Genomic DNA, 24074 nt, shown 5'->3' with positions numbered 1-24074 from the left:
TGCTCATCTAAAGCTCTATTTATGTCTATTGCAACAAATGTTACCTTTATTCCTGTAATGGATAGATTTACAACATCAATAAACCCTCACTCATAGCCCCTAAAAGTCAAGAAAATATTGCAAAGAAGGAAATGTTAAACAATGAACATTATAGCCAATGAAGACTGAAAAGCTCGCAAAAAAAAAAAAAAACTCTATAATAACAATGCATATGTCACCAAATTGAGTTGCGTCAACAACGATTGATGGTTATTTGACCTTAGCTTTGAACCAACTGTTTGATCAATTTTAACTCCATTTTTAACCCCTTTTTCAAATTTCGTTTTCAAAAGTTTCACACATGATAGATTGAAATGTTGTGTTGAACAAGCAGCGAATAAAAAAGTCGAGGATGAAACTCAACGTGGTTAGTTGCAGCTCCAAATGGCTTCTTACTTCTAACCAAAGGGTTCATCGTTACTCGCTATAACTAAAAATTGCAATTTACAAGGGAAAAAGCAACTCTCTTCTCATCAGATGGTAGATCCTAACTTCTTATAATGTTAGTGCAAACATGCTAAACCACAGTGAGAACTGCTAAGCCTTCCGCTTCACGACCTCAAAACCTAGAACCATTTTAAGATCAAATATGCATCGTATCTAGATCTTATAATAAGTTATGGCCAGATTTAACATGGCTACAACCTTTCTTCAAGTGAAACTAATATCAAACAAAGCTACAGATAATAGTAATGGAAAAATTGGAAAAAATAATCATGTAGACTTCATCCAATCAAATAAAAGATATACAATACTTACCCTCCATTTTTCTGTGGCTCTCCAATAGGGATTTCTTGATGAGATATTGAAAACATCGTTACATATCTCAATTTCATCATCATTGTAGTTCAATCACTCGTAAATCCTACACAAAGAACGATCTGTAATGGATCTAGCAAAAGGAAGTGCAACAAACAAAAATTGAGCGCTTGTTCTTGCTAGATTCGTTGCAGATCTCTCCAACAAAAATATGCCATGGAGTTACATATTGAAAACATTGCTTGGAGACAATACTCGATATTGAAATTGGCTATTATTGAGCATTGTCTCCAAACCATAAAATCTGAGAGTTGTATATCAAGAGCTAGATATTGAAAACATTGTACACATTGAAATTGTAGCAAAAAAAGATAAAATATAAAATATTTTGACATATGCATTGTTAATGTATCAAAATAACTTTACTTGGTGTGCCAACCCTTCTCTGTAAATGTGTTGTATGTTGCATGAATCACAACGATGGGTTATTCTTAAGCAATCTGCAAGGCTGAAGAGGGTTAACGATGAGGAATTTGCAGAGCATGAGTGCAAGTCTTAAGATGCAGGTACAGAGAACTTACCAGTGGATTAGGGACGAAACCCAACTCCTCTAAAGCAACTCGCGTTGCAGCATGCTCAACAACCTTGCATTTCCTGAAATATGAGGGAGGAGAAACATAGTTGATCCCATTAACAATAAAGTTTAATTTGAATTCTGTCTCATGGGCAAGCCCTTCTTTTGTAGTCTTGTAAACAAGCGCAGGCAGGAATGATTTCTGCACATATTCGTGCAAATGGCTCTTGAACATTACAATGTCTAACATACCTAAAAAATGGGGAAGGAAATACTTCTAAGAGAACAAAGACAAATTTACACAGAAAAAGGAACCAAATAAAAATGATTCAAGACATCATGCTAAACCAGGAAAACATAATAAAAACTTCAAGTTTTCACCTCCTTTGGTCATGGAAATTTGGTGAGATCTCTGCCTCTTTAACCTCTAAGAAGACTACTATTGTGCTCATATAATGGCATGAATGTTGTGACAGTGCATCATAATAATGACTACCTTTTCTTAGAATAAGGATAAGCAGGTAAATTCATTAAGGTCTAGTTGAGTTGGGTTAGGGAGCTTGGGTTAAAACCTGACAAGAGACCCATCGGCCAAGATGATCTCATAGGAAATGAAGGTATCAAAGAAGTGGTCGAAGAGGTGGTTGCTTCCCCTGATGCCATAGTCATTAATGACTTCGCCAAAATATCTCAAGGTCTTGTTGTCTTCAAGGATAAAACCTTCAACCTCATTGTCAGAATCGATGTCGCCTCCCCGCAACTCAAACATTGACTGCACCTCGACTCAAACTCTTCATCCCGATTTTGATGAACTGCTGCACTAGCTACTCATTGGATTCTATCAGTGAGCCATTGAGGTTAATATGAAACCCTCGGTAGCGGAACAGATGAATCGAGAAGTTTGACACTCACGGTTACACATGTCAATTCTTATTGGAAAAATGAGGACACGTGTCGAATTGTGATTGATTTGAGGAAGATGAAAATCAATCTCTAGGATTAGTCGGGGTGAATAGTGTCTTCTCACCCCAACCCTGCAGAGAAAATGCATATCAACATAATTATGTGAGTTGAATTTTAAGGTTATATTTGGTAATGCATAAATTTATGTCAATAAAACTGATCAAGTGTGAGTAGCATTGTGTGAACCAATGTTAGGTCCCTTTACTACTAGTGTAGCCCCTTATTGTTATTAGTGAAACCCCCTTATTGTATTGTTGTGCCCATGTAGTCCCCATATTTCTATTATGGTGCCCCATAGAAGCCTACTATTGTTATTTTTGTGCCCTTACAATATTATTCTTATGTAGGCTCTGATTATATTGTGACCCCTTAGACTCATATATATAGAAAGGAGGCCTTGTCATTTGTATAATCCAATAATTGTTCATTTGTGTAATGTAAAGGAGATTTCCCCTTCGAAGAGGCTAATTTTGAAGTCGTTGATCTATCTCTTTCTCCATTTTGTGAGTTGGTTGCATAACATTTGGTATCAGAGCTTTGGATTCTAGGGTTTCGCTACTTCAAACATGTCATCATGGAACTATTTCTATAACATTTTTTCTACGAAGTTTTAAAGGTTAAAATTAAGACTCATTTGAGCCAGAATCTTTCTGAAACTCGTGTCTGAATTTCATATCTTGTCTTGCTATATTTTCGGAGATATGAGCTAAGGAAGTTATGGTTTTCGTAGGCTCCAGAATTCCATCTCAAACTGGTCATCGTGGAATTTTTGCTATAACGTTTTTTATGCGAATCTTCAGAAGCTAAATTTAAAACCCATTTGAGCTGAAATCATTCTACACCTCTTGTACAAATTTCAAAACTTGGTTTGCTATATGTGCGGAGATATGATCCAAGGAAGTTAGGGTTTTTGCATGCTCCCAAATTCCATCTCAAACAGGTGACCTTGGGAAAATCATCATTACTTTCTCTTTGAGCATCAGATTAAAATTTCATAAAAATTTAAATAAAGAGGATCGACTTTATTGTGTTGGGTATCATTTTCAGGTCCAAAGGTTGAAACAGTGACACGTGGCATGTCGTACAAGTTTTCTCTATTGAATCGGTCTATAATCAGGTTATCGTGGGAGATTGGGCATAATGCTTTCTTGGAAAATCCAATCTTGATCAGACTTATGGGGTTGGAAAGAAGACTCATAGGCGTACCACAGGCCGAAAGTTCAGAACTTGGAGATCTGAAATTACAGAGTTACAATCATTTAAATATCAATCTCCTAAAATCAAGAAAAAGAATGACTTGAATCAAGAAAATAGAAACACCTAGTAAGCAAAATTGGATGGAGGATTTTAAGAATATGATCGAAGCTAAGATAAATAGTTTTATCTATGTCGTGGAAGCTAATATAAATGGTATGGAAGCATATTTGAATAAAGGCATGGAAGATTTGAAGAAATACATGGGAGGTTTGAAGGAAAATGGGACAAAGCTGCTACAAGAAAGGCCTCCTAATGGCGAAAAGATAATAGAGGAAACTCATGATGAGAAAAAATAAATGTAAACAATGATTTCATAGAATCTAATGTTGGATTGAATACCCACCATATTCCAAAGATTGATATGAGGAAGTTTGATGGCAAGGATCCTGTAACATGGATACTACAGATGGAGAAATATTTTGATCTCCATAATGTGCAAAACACACAAAAGGTACGTATTGCAACTTTATATTTAGAACCCAGTCAATTTTCATGGTATCAATCACTTTTCTCTTGTAAAAAAATGGTCACTTGGTCCATTTTTATGGAGGAAATGATAACACATTATGAGGATACAAAGAGCAACACCTTCTTTAGCCAATTGATAAATCTCAAACAAAAGGGTTCAATGGAAGAGCACATTGAGGACTTCCAAAAATTGAATATTAGGGTAACCAATATTCTAGAGGAGCACAGGATTGATGTCTTCATAGGGAATTTAAAATATAACATCCAACATGAGGTTCGCCTTTGGGAACCTGATTCATTGGAGAAGGCATTCAAGGTGGCAAGAAAAGATGAAAGAAAAATTATGGCAACAAGGAAGTCTACCACTCATCAATATAAAGAGAGAAGTGTTGTTGATCCTAGCTTTCCACAACCTACAAGGTTGACACCACAACAGTTGGAGGAAAAAAGAGTAAAAGGGATTTGTTATAGTTGTGATAGAAAATACACTAAAGGTCATAAGTGTGCTGAGAAGAAATTATTTTACATAGATTTTGAAGAGGAGGAAGAAAAGGATCAAGAAACGTCAAAAGAAGAGGATATACATCAGGATCCAACCCCAAAGAAGGAAGAAATGAATCTGACCATATCTTGTAATGCATTGGCAGGAATTACCACTCCTCAAACTCTCAATATAGAAGGACATATCAAGAAGAAAAAGGTTCAAGCAGTGAAAGATCACATCGAGCATCAACAACAATTTCTCCAACTTTTAAAGGATAACCTCACTTTGGCGCAAAATCGAATGAAACAACAGTCATATCAACATCGTAGCCAAATAAGTTTTGATGTAAGAGACTAGGTATTTTTACGATTACAACCATATAAACAAATGTTCCTCAAGCAAGCTAAGAAGGATAATTAATTATCACTAAAGTACTATGGTACTTACAAGGTGTTGCAAAAGATTAGTACTATGGCATACAAATTGGAGCTTCTTGCATCTTCCCCAGTGCACCAAGTTCTCCATGTTTCGTGCTTAAAGAAGGTTATAGGTGACAAGCTCCCAGTGATCTAAAAATCACCCTATGAGTGATCTCAATTAAGAATTATTAATTGAAGGTATTACAGACTCATGTGCTGGTGTGTGTCCATGTTATTTTAGGCAACGGATCGATCAGATTGCAAAATACACAGACACTGGAAAATGGAAAACAGCAGAGAAACATAGTAAGCAAATACAAGAACACAAGAAATTAATAAGGATTTCACCCTATCTTCCAGGGCTACATCTCCGATCCAACTCTCATTGGTGGCCTTCTTTTATTGTGTCTTCAAAGCAGAGAATTACAATGAGGAGCTCAATCTAAGTCTCCTGAAATAGAATTGCTTGGCAGGGTGGTTCTTGGATTCCCCAAGCCACTAGAGTGCACAGAATCTTTTCCTTACCAGCTTTTTGACCTCTCTGGTCTTTAATGGAAGGAGCCCAATGTGGTGCTCAGTCTTGACAGATCCTCTCAGGGATGGCTTACACCTCTCAAGCTCTCTATCACTCGACGTTTCCTTTGGTCAGCTCGGCCCTCTATCTTCTTTCTGCTTTTCTTTTCTTCATTTTCTCTGTCTTCTTCCTTTTCTTCTTCATCTTCCTCTCGGTGTTCGGTGTCTTTTGCTTTGTCTGTGCATGGCTTTAAAGCCATTCGTTCTTATGGTTGTTTTATTACCCTTCCACCACCGTCGGATCACCTGCTACAACTTCGCTTGGGGTTCCCTGTCTCGGCGTCATCATCAGGCTCATAGGGAGTGGCCACCTGTCCTCTTGCAAACTGTGCCAACTTTCTTCGTCGGTTCGGTTTTTTAGTTACATCGTGGAATGAGTTATCTGCCACCTTGGCGGTCAAATCGGACATCAAATTCTTATAGATCGCAGCTTAATCTCCTGTCAATTCCATCTTTCCCATCAGGCGAGATCTCAGTCGTTAGATCTGGAACCCCCAGATCCGACGCCATTTGCTCATTTCGCGCGGTTGACTTGCTCAACCGTTAGCGTGCTATGAGCGGCGGTTTTCTCTCTCCTCCACCTGCCACGCGTCGAGCACTGAGTGGAATCGCTCCTCTTTCGCCAAATCTGCTTATCGCCCAAGGGTGCCCCCGATAAATACTGCCGTTTTTGGAGCGCGGGTCCCGCCTTTGCCTTTAGCCTTTTTCCCCACGGTTTTCCTGGCTCTCATGCGTCCAAGCACTCGGGGCCTCTCCTTCTCAAGGGGTTTAGTGCTAAGCGCTAATCGTACATCAAAAAATGCCTCCTTTTCCTGATCCAGGCTTCCCAGGGGCTAGTTTCGCCTCCTGTGTAGTCTCCATGGGCCTCGATCAACGCGCTTTGACCAAGGTCCTCGTCTTTCCACGCTAGCTGCTAACTGCCATTGTTTAGAGGTGTTTCTGATCACTGCTCTTAATTCTTTGAAGTCGAAGTTTTGTCTCGATTTGATACAGTCATGGTTCTCTGATTTTTCTTCATGGATCCAATTCGGATCACAAACTTCCCACTGAAAAGCTTTTGGACCACCAAAAGTTGGTTTTCAAGCATCGACTAAGTGAGGGTACTGTTGTCTCACTTGTCCAATCTCAATCCACTTTGCACTTCTTGGCTTTGAACCCTTGAGCCCAATCCTGAGGTACTCAACATCTCCCCTGCGCATCGTCCTCACCTTCCTGTCCAGCATTGCGTCTTCCTGTAATTCAATAAGATATTCAGGTAGTAGGTCATCAATAGAAGGCAATTGGCTCTGATCTTTAGGATCCTCAACCATTGAAGGTTCAAACAATCTCAAGCAATTTGCATTTATGACTGAGTAGATGTGCATGTAAGCTGGTAGATCAAGGCGAAAAGCATTTTCACCAATCTTCTCAAGTATCTTGAAGGGTCCATACATGATAGGCTTTAGCTTCTTACCTTCACCTTGCATCCTGTCCTTGCTGATATACAGCCAGACCTGGTCACCAACTTGGAAACTATGCTCCATCCGATGCTTGTCATGCCTAGCCTTGTATTTGGCTTGGCTCTTTTCCAGCTGTTCCTGTACTGCCTGGTGGATCTCCTGGATTTTTTCGATGAACCTAGTTTCCTTATCCACATCACTATGTCCCTCAACTATGGTATCTTTACCAAAGACAAAATCCAAAGGAGACCTTGGTGTGAAACCAAAACAGGTCTCAAAAGGAGATCTCTGTATAGAAGAATGTTTGGCTCTGTTGTAAGCATGTTGTACATAACACAAATGTTCATCCCAAAGCTTAGGATGTTTACTGCAATATCCTCTGAGTAACTGGATCACTGTCCTATTAACTACTTTTGTTTGGCCATTAGTTTGTGGATGAAAAGTTGTGCTTTTCTTTAGTTTGGTGTCCATCAGTTCCCACAGACTTGACCAAAACTTCCCCACAAATCGGGTGTCTTGATCAAACACAATAGAAGTGGGTAATCCAAAATGAACCCATACATGTTCAAAGAATAGTTTTGTAGTTTTTTCAACTGTAATATGTTTATTACAAGGTATCAAAATACACATTTTGCTGAACCTATCCACAACAACATATAGATAATCATGACCTTTTCTAGATTTAGGCAGTCCCCCAACGAAAACCATGGAAACAATTTCCCAAGGGTGAGAAGGTACTGGTAATGGAGTGTACAAGCCTAGTTTTCTGTTGCTGGGCTTGCTTTTAGCACACATAATACACCCTCCTACATATCTAGAAATTGTGTCATTCATTTTTTGCCAATAACAAAATCTTTGCAGCTGTGCAACTGTTTTACTTACCCCAAAGTGACTTGATATCAGAGAAGTGTGTGCTTCCCTAATTATCTTTATTCTCTCAATTTGTGGAATGCAAGTTTCCCACAATGGTATATGAGTCGGTCCTTCACACGATAATCCAATTCTTCTACTCTTTTGCCTTGACTCAAAGTTGCATATACATCTCTAAAGTCTATATCTTGAGCATATTGTTCAATGTAGCTTTCATGTAGCACAAAATTATGCTTAAGTATAGTAGATGCATTTATAATGGGTCTAGATAACATGTCTACAACTTTTTTATGTATGCCCTTTTTATATCTGATGACTAAATGAAACTGTTGTAGAAAACCCATCCATCTATAATGTCTTGATTGCTGCAACTTAGTTTGGGAGTGTAGATATTGAAGTGGTTGATGATCAATATGTATTATTGTCTCTTTTCCCATTAAATAATGTTTCCACTTTTTCACACTCTGAACTAATGCATACAATTCTTTATCATATGTAGGATAGTTAACTACTGCAGGATTAAAAGTCTCAGAATGATAACATATGGGTTTATCGTGCTGTGTCAACACCGCTCCCATGGCATAGTCACTGGCATCTGTTTGGATCTCAAATGGTCTTTGCAGATCAAGCAGTGCTAGTACAGGTGCTATACTAATCTTTTATTTCAGGGCGTCGAAGGCTTTCTGATGTTTGCCTCCCCACAGAAACACCTTGTTCCATCCTGTTAAAGCATGTAAGGGAGCTGCAATTGAGGAAAAGTTAGAAATGAACTCCCTCCAATATTGTGCTGCTCCTAAGAAGCTTCTCACTTCTGTAGCAGACTTGGATTTAGGCTAGTTTACAATGACTGCCACTTTAGAGGGATCTATTTTCAATTCACCACCCCCTACTATATGACCCAAATAATTCAGAGAGGTTTTGCCAAATTCACATTTTGAGAGTTTAACATGAAGTTTTTCTCTTTTCAAAACATCTAGTGTCTACTTAACATGCTTTAAGTGTTCTTCCCACATTTTACTAAAAATCAGAATGTCATCCAGATACACAATAACAAAATCATCAAGAAAAGGTCTAAGTACATCATTCATTAATCTCATGAAAGTAGCAAGAGCATTAGTTAAGCCAAAAGGCATAACCAGCCGCTCATACAATCCCTGCTTTGTTTTGAAAGCAGTCTTCCATGCATCTTGTTCTGCAACTCTGACCTAATGGTATCCACTGTGCAAGTCCATCTTGGTGAAATAAACAGCTTCCTTCAATTGATCTAAAAGATCATCTATGCGAGGAACGGGATAATGATTTTTGATTGTTATCTTATTCAGTGCTCTGTAGTCAATGCACATTCTCCATGAGCCATCTTTCTTTCTCACCAAAACGATTAGTGGCCCACATGGTGATGTGCTAGGCCTGATGAACCCCTTCTCCAGCAACTCCTGCACCTGCTTCTTGATTTCAACATTCTCTAAAGTAGACAACCTTTTATACATGTGGCTGCAATGGTTGTTTCATCTCCCGAGTCTGACCCCAAATCTTTCTAAATAGTTGTAGTAGTCTTCTTCTTCTTGCCCTCGAACTTCTTAGGCCTCAGATTTGGATGCAGAATCCAACAATGCTCATCATCATGCCCATCCTTTTTAAAGTGGGTGCATGAATCTTTGCTTTTCTGTGCAGTGTTAGCCTTCCTTGCTTTCCACTTTTGCTTTCTTTTTTCCTTGCTCTTGCTTATAGTGGGTTGGGATGGTCCCCCAACTTTTGGATTTCCATTCTTTCCTCTAGCTTCTAGATGAGTAGCTTGTACAGATACCTCATCTATACTAGTGGGATTAAACAGGAGGATGGTATGCCTCATGTAGCTGTGTAGACCACCAATGTACTTCAACAGAGTCTCTGGTGAGTCTAATGAGATTCCTAGAATCAATGCTCTCTTTCTAAATTCTTGAGTGTACCCCTGCACACTTTGCCCTTTCAACTGCCGAAGAGTTTGCCAACTCATCATGACTTATTGCATGTAGGCCAATGGATAGAACTGCTTTTTGATTGCAGAAACAAATTCACTCCAGACAGAGATGGTCTTACCATGTCTTTTCATATCAGCTTGGGTTCTGCCTTCCCACCAAACCAAGGCAGTGCCTCCTAGGCGTAGGGTTGCCAGCTGAATTTTGCTCTTGTCTGAATTGATGTTATGCACTCTGCAATAAACATCAATATATCTAATCCAATTGTCCAACTTTTTAGCATTTAGCTCTCCATCATATATAGGCAAATTAAATTTAACATCTAGTTTGATCAAAGATGCTTTCTTGTTTTGCACAGGGTTATTAGGAGGGGTGAGGAAGCTTTCCTCTTTCCCTTTTCCTTTGGAGTGGTCATGGAAGTGAGACTCATCTTCTTCTTTGTCTTGTTTAGAGCCTCATGAATCTTCATCCTTATGTTTTCTAAAGTCCCTATACATTTCTTCTACCATGGAATTTATAGCTAGGAAGCTTTCTATGAATTGAGGGTCTAGCCCCACAGAACCTTCCTCTGACATTGTCTTTCGAGGATAGACTCTCCCAATTTCAGGATTAGTTTTGACCAACTCTCCTTCTCCTAATTTGAGCTTTGATCTAGTGAGTATTCAACGGCTAAAACCACACAAGCTTGTCTAACCTTACATCCTAAAGCTCTGATACCACTTGATCTGAAAATCACCCTATCAGTGATCTTAGTTAAGAATTATTAATTGAAGGTATTACAAAATCATGTGTTGGTGTGTGTCCATGTTATTTTAGGCAACAGATCGATCAGATTGCAAAATACACAGACACTGGAAAATGGAAAATAGCAGAGAAACACAGTAAGCAAATACAAGAACACAAGAAATTAATAAGGAGTTCACCCTATCCTCCAGGGCTACATCTCCGATCCAGCTCTCAGTGGTGGCCTTCTTTTATTGTGTCTTCAAAGCAGAGAATTACAATGAGGAGCTCAATCTGAGTCTCCTGAAACAAAATTGCTTGGTAGGGTGGTTCTTAGATTCCCCAAGCCACTAGAGTGCACAAACTCTTTTCCTTACCAGCTCTTTGACCTCTCTGGTCTTTAATGGAAGGAGCCCAATGTGGTGCTCAGTCCTGACAGATCCTCTCAGGGATGGCTTGAATCTCTCAAGCTCTCTGGCGCTCGACGTTGCCTTTGGTCAGCTTGGCCCTCTGTCTTCTTTCTGCTTTTTGCTTCACTGTCTTTTCTTCGTTTTCTCTGTCTTCTTCCTTTTCTTCTCCATCTTCCTCTCGGTGTTTGGTGTCTTCTGCTTTGTCTGTGCATGGCTTTAAAGCCATTTGTTCTTATGGTTGTTCGATTCCCCTTCCACCTTCGTCGGATCGCCTGCTACAGCTTCGCTTGGGGTTCCCTGTCTCGGCGTCATCATCAGGCTCACAGGGAGTGGCCACTTGTCCTCCTGCAAACTACGCCAGCTTGCTTCGTCAGTTCGGTTTTTCAGTTACGTCGTGGAATGAGTCATCTGCCACCTTGGCGGTCAAATCGGACGTCAAATTCTTATAGATCGCGGCTTAATCCCCTGTCAATTCCGGCTTTCCCATCGGGCGCGATCTCAGCCGTTAGATCTGGAGCCCCCAGATCCAACACCATTCGCTCGTTTCACACGGTTGACTTGCTCGACCGTTAGCGCGCGATGAGCGACAGTTTTCTCTCTCCTCCGCCTACCACGCATCGGGCGCTGAGTGGAATCGCTCCTTTTTCGCCAAATCTGCTTACCGCCCAAGGGTGCCCCCGATAAATACCGTCGGTTTTTGGAGCGCGGGTCCCACCTTTGCCTTTAGCCTTTTTCCCCACGGTTTTCCTGGCTCTCATGCAACCGAGCGCTCGGGGCCTCTCCTTCTCGAGGGGTTTTGCCCAGGTGCTAATCGCGCATCAAAAACTGCCTCCTTTTCCCGATCCGAGCTTCCTAGGGGCTAGTTTCACCTCCTGTGCAGTCTCCATGGGCCTCGATCAACGCAATTTGACCGAGGTCCTTGTCCTTCCACGCTGGCTGCTAACTGCCACTATTTAGAGGTGTTTCTGATTGCTACTCTTAATTCTTTGAAATCAAAGTTTTGTCCCGATTTGATACAGTCATGGTTCTCTGATTATTCTTCATGGATCCAATTCGGATCATCCAGTTCAAACAATATTTCCAGAACTTGCAAGGAAGGAAAAATCGTATTGGAACCTAAAGAAGTCACGGAATCAAGAACCCACCAAACAAAAAATCGATCAATTTCAAAGTATCTCATTAAGTGGAAGAACTTAACCGCTAAAGATTTTACATTGGAGGATGAGAATTTTATACAGAAGCATCCATAACTACTCAAGCATTGAGGACAACACTTTTTAAATGAGAGGGGCATGTTAGGTCCCTATAATACTAGTGTATCCCCTTACTTTTATTAGTGTGACCCCCTTATTGTGTTGTTGTGCTCATGTAGTCCCCATATTGTTATTATGGTGCCCCATAGAAGCTCACTATTGTTATTTTTGTGCCCTTACGATATTATTGTTATGTAGGCTATGATTATATTGTGACCCCTTCAACTCCTATATATAGAAAGGAGGTCTTGTCATTTATATCATCCAAGAATTGTTCATTTGTGTAATGTAAAGGAGGTTGCCCCCTCGAATAGGCTGATTTTGAAGTCGTTGATCTCTCTCTTTCTCTATTTTGTGAGATGGTTTCATAACAACCAATATAATTTATGTAGTTATTTTAAAACATGGAGAGAGAAGGAAAACTAATTGCTCAAAATGCATCCACCCAGGAAGGCTAATGTAGATCTTCATACACACTCAAAAATATTATTTAATATGCAATTATAAAATCCAGAAACACCTCCAGGTTATTGAAGAAGTAAACATGAAAATCATGTGATCATCTCTCTAAGGTATTATTAGAAATCTTAAAATTGATTCCTCAATTATTACAACTTTTCTCCTTTATTGGCTACATATCAATCTCTTCACTAATGAATTCTCAAAATAATTCATTTATAATTAACAATCAAATTCTATAGTCACTATCCCCACAACTAGATTCATATTTTATTAATGAAAAATACTCCTCAATAATTAATGGTTCAATGTTTACAGAAATTTTGATGTTGAAGTCACATAGTCGATGAATATATTCTCAATTTTAAAGGAGATGGTGCTCAATTTTCATCCTCTCTTTAGCCTAAGAGTGAGAGTGAGGGTCAATATAACAATATTGATAGGCACATAGCTATTGTAAAAATGTTTCTCATCATAATGTCACTCGCAGGGAATTGAACCTAGGTGGGGGAGATAACAATCATTCTTCCCTCCCCCACAACGGGTGTTTAGATCTAACGTTTGTCATTGGACATTCAAGGTTAAATGGAAGGGGAGGCCACTTGGCCAATCATTTAATTCTCAAGCATGCTTGATTAAAGTGTGTAATGATGTTCACATCATTTCTATGTTGGTCATCGTACACCAAATCCTGCTTGGCTCATAGGAAAATCATGGCGCTGCATAATTATATGAAGAGGTTTCTTGCAGCGCCATAAAAGAGTGGCATCATGGTTAGGCGACATCCTCTCTCCAACCTATTTTTTTTCCATTAATCCAAACTGCAAGGTTTTCGTTAGTGGAAAATATGTACTATGTTTCTTTATTGTAGGGACGCCTTACCTGTAATGCTTATCCTCTCTTCTCACTCTTTAATTGGACCGTTTTTGGGCATATTTTGGTACTCTCAACAATGGAGGTTCATCCTCACAATTGGTTTTCTGTTCGACAGCCTTGGCCTCCCTTGCTAGTAGGGTGGCTCTGGAATCTCCATTGGCCCCCCAGTTTCACCGCTATGATGCTACCTTCTCAGAGGGTTTTATATTTTTTTACAATTCGCAGGTTCTTATAATTCAGGCTCAATATTTTTCCTAGATTAGCTCTCTTTGGCTCAGGTACTCGACTTTGAAGCAAAACTCCTTGCCTTTGGGCGCAACTCTAGGAGTGTCAAAGTTTGACAAGGTTTTCTCCATCCTTAGTTAGTTCTAAAATTCTTGATGGTGGGCTCAGGCTCATGCTCAAATTGGTGGACTCAGGTTCATGTAGTCTATAAACTCTAGTTGATGAGCAATTATGGTTTAAGATGTGGATCTATGTCGCTAATCATGGGCCTATAAATTGCCAAAACTCATTTTTTATCCCATGAAGGTGGCAATATCCACAATGCTAGCAAATTACGGGTGGTCAACATCGAATCTTGGTGTATACAAGCTCAAGTTATCAAGGTGTCATGGCTCATAGCTTGGCATAAGCGAATCTTAAGTACTCATACTTGCTTCGTGGTAGCTAGTGGTTGGTGGCCTCGTTTGGTTGGTGGCTTGTGGCCTCGCTTCTTGGTGGCTCTATGGTTCATGGTTCATGGCTTTCCATTAGTCCATGGTCCATGGTTGTTGGCTAGTGGTCAATAGGCAGGGAAGTCCTTCTAGGTCATTATATGATTCGATATTATGTTTTAATTATCCATAGATAGTCTGTTTCAATTTTGGCATCGTCTAGATGGTTATGTAGAACAAATCCAACATCTTTGTAACTCCTTGAAATACAACATGGGCTCTAGCTACTCTTTCCTTTTGTCTGATAAGCTTATCAAGTGAAGCACTTGCAATATTAAGCAACTCAATCTATGTTACTGGGCCGACTTCCCTACGAGAAGGCCAGTAACACATAAACCCATATTTTGTAATGATTTTATTCAACATTACAAAGTTGGACTTTACATATAAAAAGAAAAAACCATTCTTCCCAACCAATCAGGGTAACCCCAATTGACAAACATGTTATATATAGTTATATCTCCACACTACTAACAATCTATCCATTATCAAATAAAATTATTTAAAATTCAACATGATTTAGTAAAGTAGCAACACAATTCCTCGGGGTTTAAAAACCTTCAAATGAGAATGAAATATTTTCACCTATACCCACTAACTTCTAAAACAAATAAAATAATAAAATATAGTATGATTAAATGAAACAAACATGCATGTTATAGAGATAATAATTATACCTTTCATAACCAAGAAGATAGAAATTGCCTCTTAAGTTGAGTGGAAAAATTTAATTATATTACTTAATCTGATCAAGTGGTTAAATTGAAGAGACAAGGTCCATTATTATCTGTGAATCAAAATCTTCCTTCATGAAATTAAAAATGTTGATTGTTTTTTCCAACCCAAAATCTTGCAATTATGGAATATTATATTATAGATTTTGTGAAGAAAACCATCTTCATGGCATGCCCTACATGTTTAAGATCTCAATCATTTTTTAAGGACCGGATTTTGATTCATTAAATTTGATAGGTTAGCCATGTGTTATTTATTTAATGAGAGTGAAATTATATGGAAAAAGTTATAATAATCTCATGTTATAAAATTGTGAAACATATTGTAAATATTTTACTATAAATTTTCGTGCTAAGTTTTAATTAATAAATACTCATTTCCCGATGGGGTGTTAATATGGTGGTTACTGATAATTTGGAGAAGGCGTCATCACAACATTTGGATTATTCTCGGGTGGAAATTGCAAGAGGTAGTTAATGCATTAACGTTAGTATGTGTGCCACCTTGTGATTTTAAATGATGGTTTATGGAGATGGACATACGATGGTTCAAGAATAGTGTGCGAGGAGGCGAGGTTCACTCCTCGACCTCCATTACAAGTTGCTTCTTATCGACATTTTGCGCTCCGTGGTCGTTTCTCAGGCTTGTATTTCCTTTGTTTTGCACTAGGATTCACTTTGTAGGGGTAAGTCTTAGGTCAACTTTTACGAGCTTTTCTTTGCTAGTTTTAGTGCTTAGATGTGGCTCACTTATTCAATGTATCTTGGTGTCTAAGTCTTTGGAGTGGAAATTTTGTGTTTGGTGGTGGATTTTGTGGCTCACAACCCCTCTAATATTTATTGAGCTTAATTTTGTCGAGGTGACTTTTAGATTGTTTGTCATAAGCTCACACCTTAATTTGCCATTCTTAGGGTATTTATTTGGTCTAACGACTTTGTACATTCTAGTAGTGTTTGGGCCTTTAAAGATATTCTATCAGATTATTTGTTCTAATAAGATTTAGGAGACTTATATTCAGTTGTTGTGGTTGATTGGGGTTTTTGGGGCCACATGCTATCGGTATCTTGGATGGGTAGTGTTGGGGTCTGTAATTTATGCTTTTAATTTTTTGAGTCAATTGCAATTGGTTTGAGGTGTGCATATTTCAATGTTTGCTAGGACGTTTCAAGTGTCTAGGTCCTGGTATGTTTTCTTGGTGTATAGTCAGGTATGTAAAGAGTTTCCAAGGTTTGTCTGCTGGGTCATGAAATTGAAGTGTCGTGAACTTGATAATTTTATGGGTTTTGGGCTAGTGGTGTGGTATTTTGTTGATGATATAATTGTTTATAGATCTGGAATTCAGGGCCCTCCTCATTGTCCTTTGTCTCGTTTTATTAGTAGAGGTCTCTCTAGTTGTTGTCCTCATTGTTTATCTACAACAGTGTTGATGCCTCCAAGACAGAGGATGAGTAATCAGCGAGGTGGCAGAGGAAACATTGGGCACAAAAGGGTTCACCCTTTTGCCTATGATTTTGTGGCTACTACTTTTGATTCTATTCCTCTGGAGGTGTGGAAGGAGATCTTGGTTCTAGAAACAAGGAGGTATGGAATCGTCCTTATTACTCTGACTCAGAATTGGTGGGAGAGGATGCTAAAGGGATTCCAACTTCTGGTAGATTCAGGAAAAGTAGGTTGCACTTCACGAGTTCTTTGGCATTAAATAAAAAAAATGACAACCTTTTTGCGTCTCGTCTTTACAAACAAATGGGTGGAAAATTATAATGTATTTTCTTCATTAGAACATATCAAACAAATGCTTCACAACCAACATTTGTGCCTGGAAAATGTTGAATCTCATTTGGCAACGGTGAAGAGTTCCTTTGTGAGTGATTCATCCTCTGGAGTCTCATTGATCTTTTGGATGATAGTGTTCAAAATTCTACTTTGATCTCTTTAGCTCATGCATAGTATGGTGATATCAGTAATTTTGTCTTTCATTTTTATGAGTGCTACTTTGATTTGGCGTATTCTAGACGGTTTCCTGTGGTATTGGATTACTATTTTCTCTCTCAAGAACTGTAAAAATGGTGGTTGTAGTTTATTTATTTTTATATGTTGGTGTTTTAATGGTGTTGGTTGTGATGCTAGTGTTTTTGTGATGCGTGGATGTGATGTGGAGTTTCAATGGAGCTTTGAAATGTTGGTGGCTTTGGCTCATCTTTGGATGAAATATTTTTGATTATATTTTCTATGGAAGTGACTGATCTTGTTATTGATGAGTACTATAGTGGCCTTAATTTTGCTTGGGCTCTGGTAAGAGGATTCATCGTGCTTATTTCTTGAAGTTGAGGTCTATTGGTTTTGTTCATTTGTTGTTGTTCATCCACTACTAATGGAGATATAAAGTGAAGTTTATGCAAATGTCTGGACAATAATGTATCTTTTTATGCACAGTGATATATGTATGCATATATTCTTTTGTGTGCAAATGGTTTTAGTTTGTTTGGAATCATGGTTTTTGGATCCAGTGCAGAATGAAAATTGTATTACTTGGTGATGTAGTTTCCAGTCCTGATGTCTATTTGATAAGAGGATTTAAATTACTATGATTAAGCCTATGTTTATCATGTACACAATGTTTTTGAAATAAAATACAACAAACTTATATTTACAAAAAAAAAAAACAAACTAATAAATACTCATGAGTGTTAAATGCAAAGCCCAATGCTAAGTTTTGACTATAAATGCTTATGAGTCCTAAATGAAAAGTTTAATGATATGCTTTGATTAATGAAAACTCATCAATTCTATAAGTGGACTAGGATTATGTTATGGTTATTATGTTTCCCTAAGTGTAGTTATGATGATATAAGAGCATGCATAAAATGAAACACATAATAATATAATATCTATCAAAATGATTTGAAGAAGCAAGAAGAGTACGATACATCAATCAGGGAAGAAGATTTGGGGATATGTGGATGCTTTTATCTCGATCCTTGTCATTTGGAAGTGTTATCTTGCTTCTCATATTTTATTCAATGATCCATTAACTTGAATTGTCCTTTTGACATTTGCCTTTGTTTCTTGGGAAGGGTGTACACCCCATGCAAGAAAAGTGTGTCATGTAAACATTATTGGAACAATGATTTATTCATAATTATTCATGGATGAATCTTTCATTTTCCATATACCATTGTACTTGTTTAGAAAGGAACATGTGTGAAACCATAGTTATTATGCCTATAAATGAAAAGTAACATTCAATAGTAGAATCCAACTTATCACTTCTTAGAAATCCACATCTTGGTATCAACCTTAAATTTGATTTTGTTCCGTACTACAACTTATATACTAATTCTCCATATTGAACTTCTCACGAGTCCTCATTGTGACAACCCCTTTGGGAAATTTCGCCCTCTTACAAACATTGGAAATATTTGATATATTTTGATTATAAATTAAAAGGCTTGAGAATTGGGACACATATAACAGAGTTTGGGGAAGGAGGTTTCTTGGAATTTGAAGGAAGCTTGGCTTATTGATTACAGCCATGGATGGCTAGAAGATACACTTTAAATTGGGTTGATAATATCAATTAATGGATCTAGGAAAGAGGATAGAAGAACCATACTTTCCTTCGATAAATTTACAAGGCAACATGGACAAAATTAATGGATGATGGATTGCTTGGTAGCTGGGACAACCTGAAGTCAAAAAACAAGAAGTGGAAGGGGGAGGCGCTGACACAACAAAATCCCCATGACCATGTGAAGATAAAACCACCATGATCGAGCTAGAAAAAGGTGACAATGAGTGTCTCCCCACACAACCTAAATGGTTGCAACATGCACGGGGGAAGGAGAACATTCTGAAAGGGAATTTTCTTTGTCACACATTGAGGAGAGTCTAATCAGATACAAAGAGGAATTGAGAATAGAAGAGAGCACTGCTAAAAAAGAACACGAGATGAGATGATTACAATGTAGAGGAAGAAAAGACATAACATATGAAGGAAAAGTGAGCATGAAGGTTTGTGCTACTATCATAATGCAAGGAGCATAACAAGAATTCGGTTGAGAATTAGGAGGAGATAAGACTACATCTAAGGTGAGGACAATAGTCTCTCTATTCCCTGTAAAACTAGAGGGTGGAGATGGTTTTCTATGGATTCACTTAACAACTTGGGTGGGGGGTTGTTCCTTGGATTCCTAGAAGGATAGTACTTTAGCCCCCTCTACTTGTTTTTTGGTTTTTGCAGTGGGTTATGGATTCCCAAAAATGGATGGAATGACTATGTAAAAATATTTTATTGATGGTGTGTTACATTCAGTTGAGCATTGGGAGGAGATAAGAATATCTCTCAGGTGAGACAATAGTCTTTGGATTCCTCGTAAGACAAGAGGGTGGAGATGGTTTTCTCTAGATTCCTTAACAACTTGGGTGGATGCTTGTTCCTTGGATTCTTAGTAAGGAGAGTTCTTAAGCCCCCTTGCTCATTTCTTGGCTTTACAATGGGTTTTGGATTCCCAGGTTTGGGTGGAACTACTGAGTGAAATAATTGTTGAGGGTGGAAGCATTAAATCTTTGGATTCCCTCATTCAATTTAGGGTGGAGGTGATGAGCCTCTAGATTCCTCATTTTAGCCTATAATGGTAGAGCCACAATTCTTATTGAGGTAGTTGAAGGGTGGAGGTTATGGACATTTGAATTCCCTTATGAGATATTGACTACATGAAGTAGTTGGTGGGTGGAGGTGGATGGTCCTTAGGAGTCCCTATCTCAGCTAACATAATTTGTTTAATCCCTTAAGCACTCATCCTAAAGCTCTGGAATCTAGATTGGGGATGACTACTATAAGAAAACTTGGTTGTAGTGTGTCTAAGGTTGGCTGGAGAGTTGAACTCCCAATCTCAGTTGTTGAGCACATTTAATCAGATAAGTATAAATACAAGCCTTTGTACATTGGTTGTTAACCATATGTTTGATGTCTTGGTTTGAAGCATGTTTGGTATTGATTCATTGTACTGGTATACTGTTTTTTAATGATGGGCAATGTGATTTCCTACATGCTTGAGGAAGGTTTATTTTCTATGTGATTCCTAAGCAACTGAATGAATATGTGTATGTGTTCATGATCTAGTTTCATGTTCATTATTAGTTAAGGAGATAAATAGATCTCTTATCTATTATGAGCTTTAAATTGGCTCAATGGGCTTAAGTATGAATGAATGGATTCCTATGTGTATTCATCAACTTGTTTTTCTTCTTATCATTGGCCTAAGAGGCTTGTGGATTTTTGAACTGTTAAGAGCTTAGGAGATATATCATAACATGTGTCAATATATATGCTTACATAGCTATATAATTGTAGGCTGGGCTTAAGCCACTGCAAGCTCAAGAAGAATAATGTTATATATATATATATATATATATATGGAATCTGGCTCAGGGGTGACTATTATAAGAAAGGATTGGTTGTAGTGTGGCTAAGGTTGGCTCGAGAATTGAAGTCCCAATCACAATTGTTGAGCACATGTGATCAGACAAGTATATATACAAGCCTTTGTACATTGATTGTTAATCATATGTTTGATGTGTTGGCTTGAAGCATGTTTGGTATTGATTCATTATACTGGTCTAATGTTGTGTTATAATAGGGAATGTGATTTCTTGCATGCTTGAGGAAGGTTGATTTCCTGTGTGATTCTTGAGTAACTAAATGAATCCCTGTATGTGCTCATGATCTGTTTTTATTATCAGTCAAGGAGACTAGTAGATCTCTGGTCTATTTTGAGCTTGAAATTGGCCCAATGAGCTTAAGTATGAATGAATGGATTCTTGTGTGTATTAAATATACATATGTATATATGTATGTATGTATGTATGTATATATGTATAGGTCGATTGGAATGAAGTCCTTGAAATATTAGGAGAGATGGCACAAAGCATATTATATGCATTACACAAATATATGCATATATACATTGAATGGGTCGGGGAAAGCCTTGTCTAAAACTCAAAAGAGGCAACACAACACAATCCATATAGACATATACATCTATTATGTGGGGCTAAAAGTCAGAGCCCTAAGGAGAAAGGAAGGTTCGAGCCTTATATGCTATATGGCCAAGAGCCATGACCAGGAGCGTAGGCAGTAGAGATATGAGTCGTTGGATGTTGAGGGAGTAGTAGCACTAATGGATGGCCCCAAAAGAATTACCCTGGAAGTTTCAAGTAGAGGCATGTTTAGATCTGGCTGGTATTTTACCCGCGGGATAATGTGGCATCAGTGGGGCATCACATGCACAATTGTAAGGGCCTTGATCACATGCCATTGGTTGGGATGCAACACAACATTTTGAGATGGCAGTATGGCCAAGTGGCCTTCCATGTCTACTTGAAAGATTTGAACAAAGGCATAACAGAATGGTTGGGATTTAAGTCTTGGGGTGATATGGCACTTAGGGACCCACTCAGAGTGAATTCGTGTAGGAGGAGGGTCCACGGAGGCTATAAGGCCTCATGTGATTGGTTGATACACTTCCTAGTAGTTTGATGTGGTGGCATGATGGGGTAGCTTCCACGTAACTTTGAAAGCTCTTCCTTGGCAGATTCGATGGGGGACTACACAAGAGCTCGCCAATATTTATTCCTGGGGTGATGTGGCCATGGAGGGGCCGACATTCGCATATCTCGTATATATATATATATATATATAGAGAGAGAGAGAGAGAGAGAGAGAGAGAGAGAGAGAGCCTCGCGAACCATGGTGAGTTATAACTTGACATCGGTCATGAACGGGTTTGACAGTTGGGGTAGAGTTGCCACATGGTGGTGAGGTGGATATGACTTGGGTAGCCACGTGGGAACCACATAGTAGGTTAGATGATGTAACGAGACTTGATAGGCCAAACTTTAATTGACCATATCTTTTGATCTAAGAGTCGAATTGAGACAAATTTTATATTGTTAGAAAGGTGTCGACAAGACGAACACAATGATGTCATCCATTTTAAGTTTTGAGAAAGTTGAAAAAAATAAAAAATTTAAACCCATTTCCATAACTAAACTTTAGAAATGAGATTGATAAAATAACTATCTCATTCTACCTTTAATAAAAACTAAAATTAATAAAAAATAAGTTACACTCATCCTAATATCATCTTAAATGTGTTTTTGTTTTATATTATTTTATGTATCCAAAACTTTAAATACCCTTTATTCAAAATACACCAAATATATATACAATAAAATTGATCTTAAAGTGAATATACATACTCAACTTACTTATTTTATAGTAGTGCATGCTCATTTCATTAAAGCAATGTTTCATTCACAATTATTCATGAATCAAATTTCCATTATTCCAATATCATGTTCCAATATTTTTAATTAATAAAATAACAAGTATGAAAACATGATTATTATGCTTATAACCAAAAAGTAACCTTACACATAAATTAATTCTTCTCATACGTGTCGTCTTGATATGAACCTTAAATGTGTTTTTATTCCATATTACAACTTATATGCTAATCTCCATATTAATTTTGTTAGAAGTCCTTCCTCATCATGATACCATCCCTAAATGTGTTTATTCTATCTGCATCAATATGTATATAGTAAAGTTGATTTTGAAGCCAACAAGCAAACTTATTGCATTGCAATCAAGCTTCCTTATTTTCTCCTATTCATATTAAACATTAAAAAAAATAATGTGAAAGCTGATAATGATGGGTAAATGTGAATAAATGTACAGGCATATGTATGGAGTGTAAAAATTATCTATATATATATCTTAAAATTAAATTAATTTTTTTTAAATATAAAGTAGTTTATATTTAAATTTATTTTTAGTGGGTAGAGGAATGATTGCGATTTTTTCTATTTAAAATTAATTTTTATAAATATTATGATGAGTTTAATGTAATAACTTAGAGTTGAAAATGAATAACCCCTCAAAATATGATTTTAGAAAAAAACATATATTCTTAATCATTAGAACTTAAATTGTATTTATAAATTTAAAATGTATACAAAATCTTACATATAAAAATATATTTTTTATTTTAATTTAATTTATATATATAATTAGTATAAATTATTATTATTTTTATTTATTAAAATTATTTATTTTTAAAAGTAAATATGTAAAATAGTATATTAATGAGGTTATAATTTTGGGTAGAAAATAGTGGAAATTTCGGTATAATTTTGGTAAAATTCTAGCAGAAATTTTGGAAAATCTAGGTTATAGTGGTCTAGTTTCAAGATTTTGGGTGCCCCAACAATTTTTGATGGTACTGAATCATTTCCAATATTAAAAGAACAATTCAAACACTCTTACCACTGAATTATTTATTAAAAAAAACAAATTCTAATAAAAAAATCCTTTTAAAACAAAATTATCACTTCAATATATAAATATGAAAAGATTCATTTTATTTTTAAAGTAAAATTCATTTAACACTAATCAATAAATTTGAAACTGTTTTTATAATTACACTTGTAAAATAAAATAATTTAAATTTATGAATTAATATCGAATTTAAGAATGTTGCGTGTATAACAATTTGAAAACAAAATTATATCCTTAAACATCCGGATTGTAATAAACATACGCTTTGTCTCGGTGAACCTTTTGGTTGAAAGGACATACCAGATATGCTCGATGTCAAATTGTCTTTGACTTTTATATTTGCTCCGTTTTGACGTGAAGGTCCCATGGTCTAGTGGTGAGGACATTGGACTCTGAATCCAGTAACCCGAGTTCAAATCCATGAAAATTAGTTGAAGAACAGGTGATTTTGATGGTAGACATTTTTCTTTGTCTTTATTTTTCCATTTCTTTTATTATCATAGTCCATTTACACCTGTGCTTACTGGAGTATATTTTATATTTTATTTTTCAAAAATTTGGAGTGTTTATATATTTATAACAATTTAAAAGAATTTTATGAAACTTTCAATTAGCTTTTTCTTGTCCGCGTATTGGTATAGGACTTCAAACAATTATTTTGTTATATTTGGACAAAAATGAATAAAGGTTAGATCTTAATTATAAATCTTATATAATAAAATGGACAAACTAAAGGTTAGATCTTAATTATAAATCTTATA

The sequence above is a fragment of the Pinus tabuliformis genome, chromosome 9 (assembly GCF_031772625.1).
Source record: "Pinus tabuliformis cultivar Carrire ecotype Pingquan chromosome 9, CPIR1, whole genome shotgun sequence".
Classification (NCBI taxonomy): Eukaryota; Viridiplantae; Streptophyta; class Pinopsida; order Pinales; family Pinaceae; genus Pinus; species Pinus tabuliformis.
The sequence above is the reverse complement of the archived record's forward strand: the minus strand, read 5'-3'. Positions refer to the sequence as shown.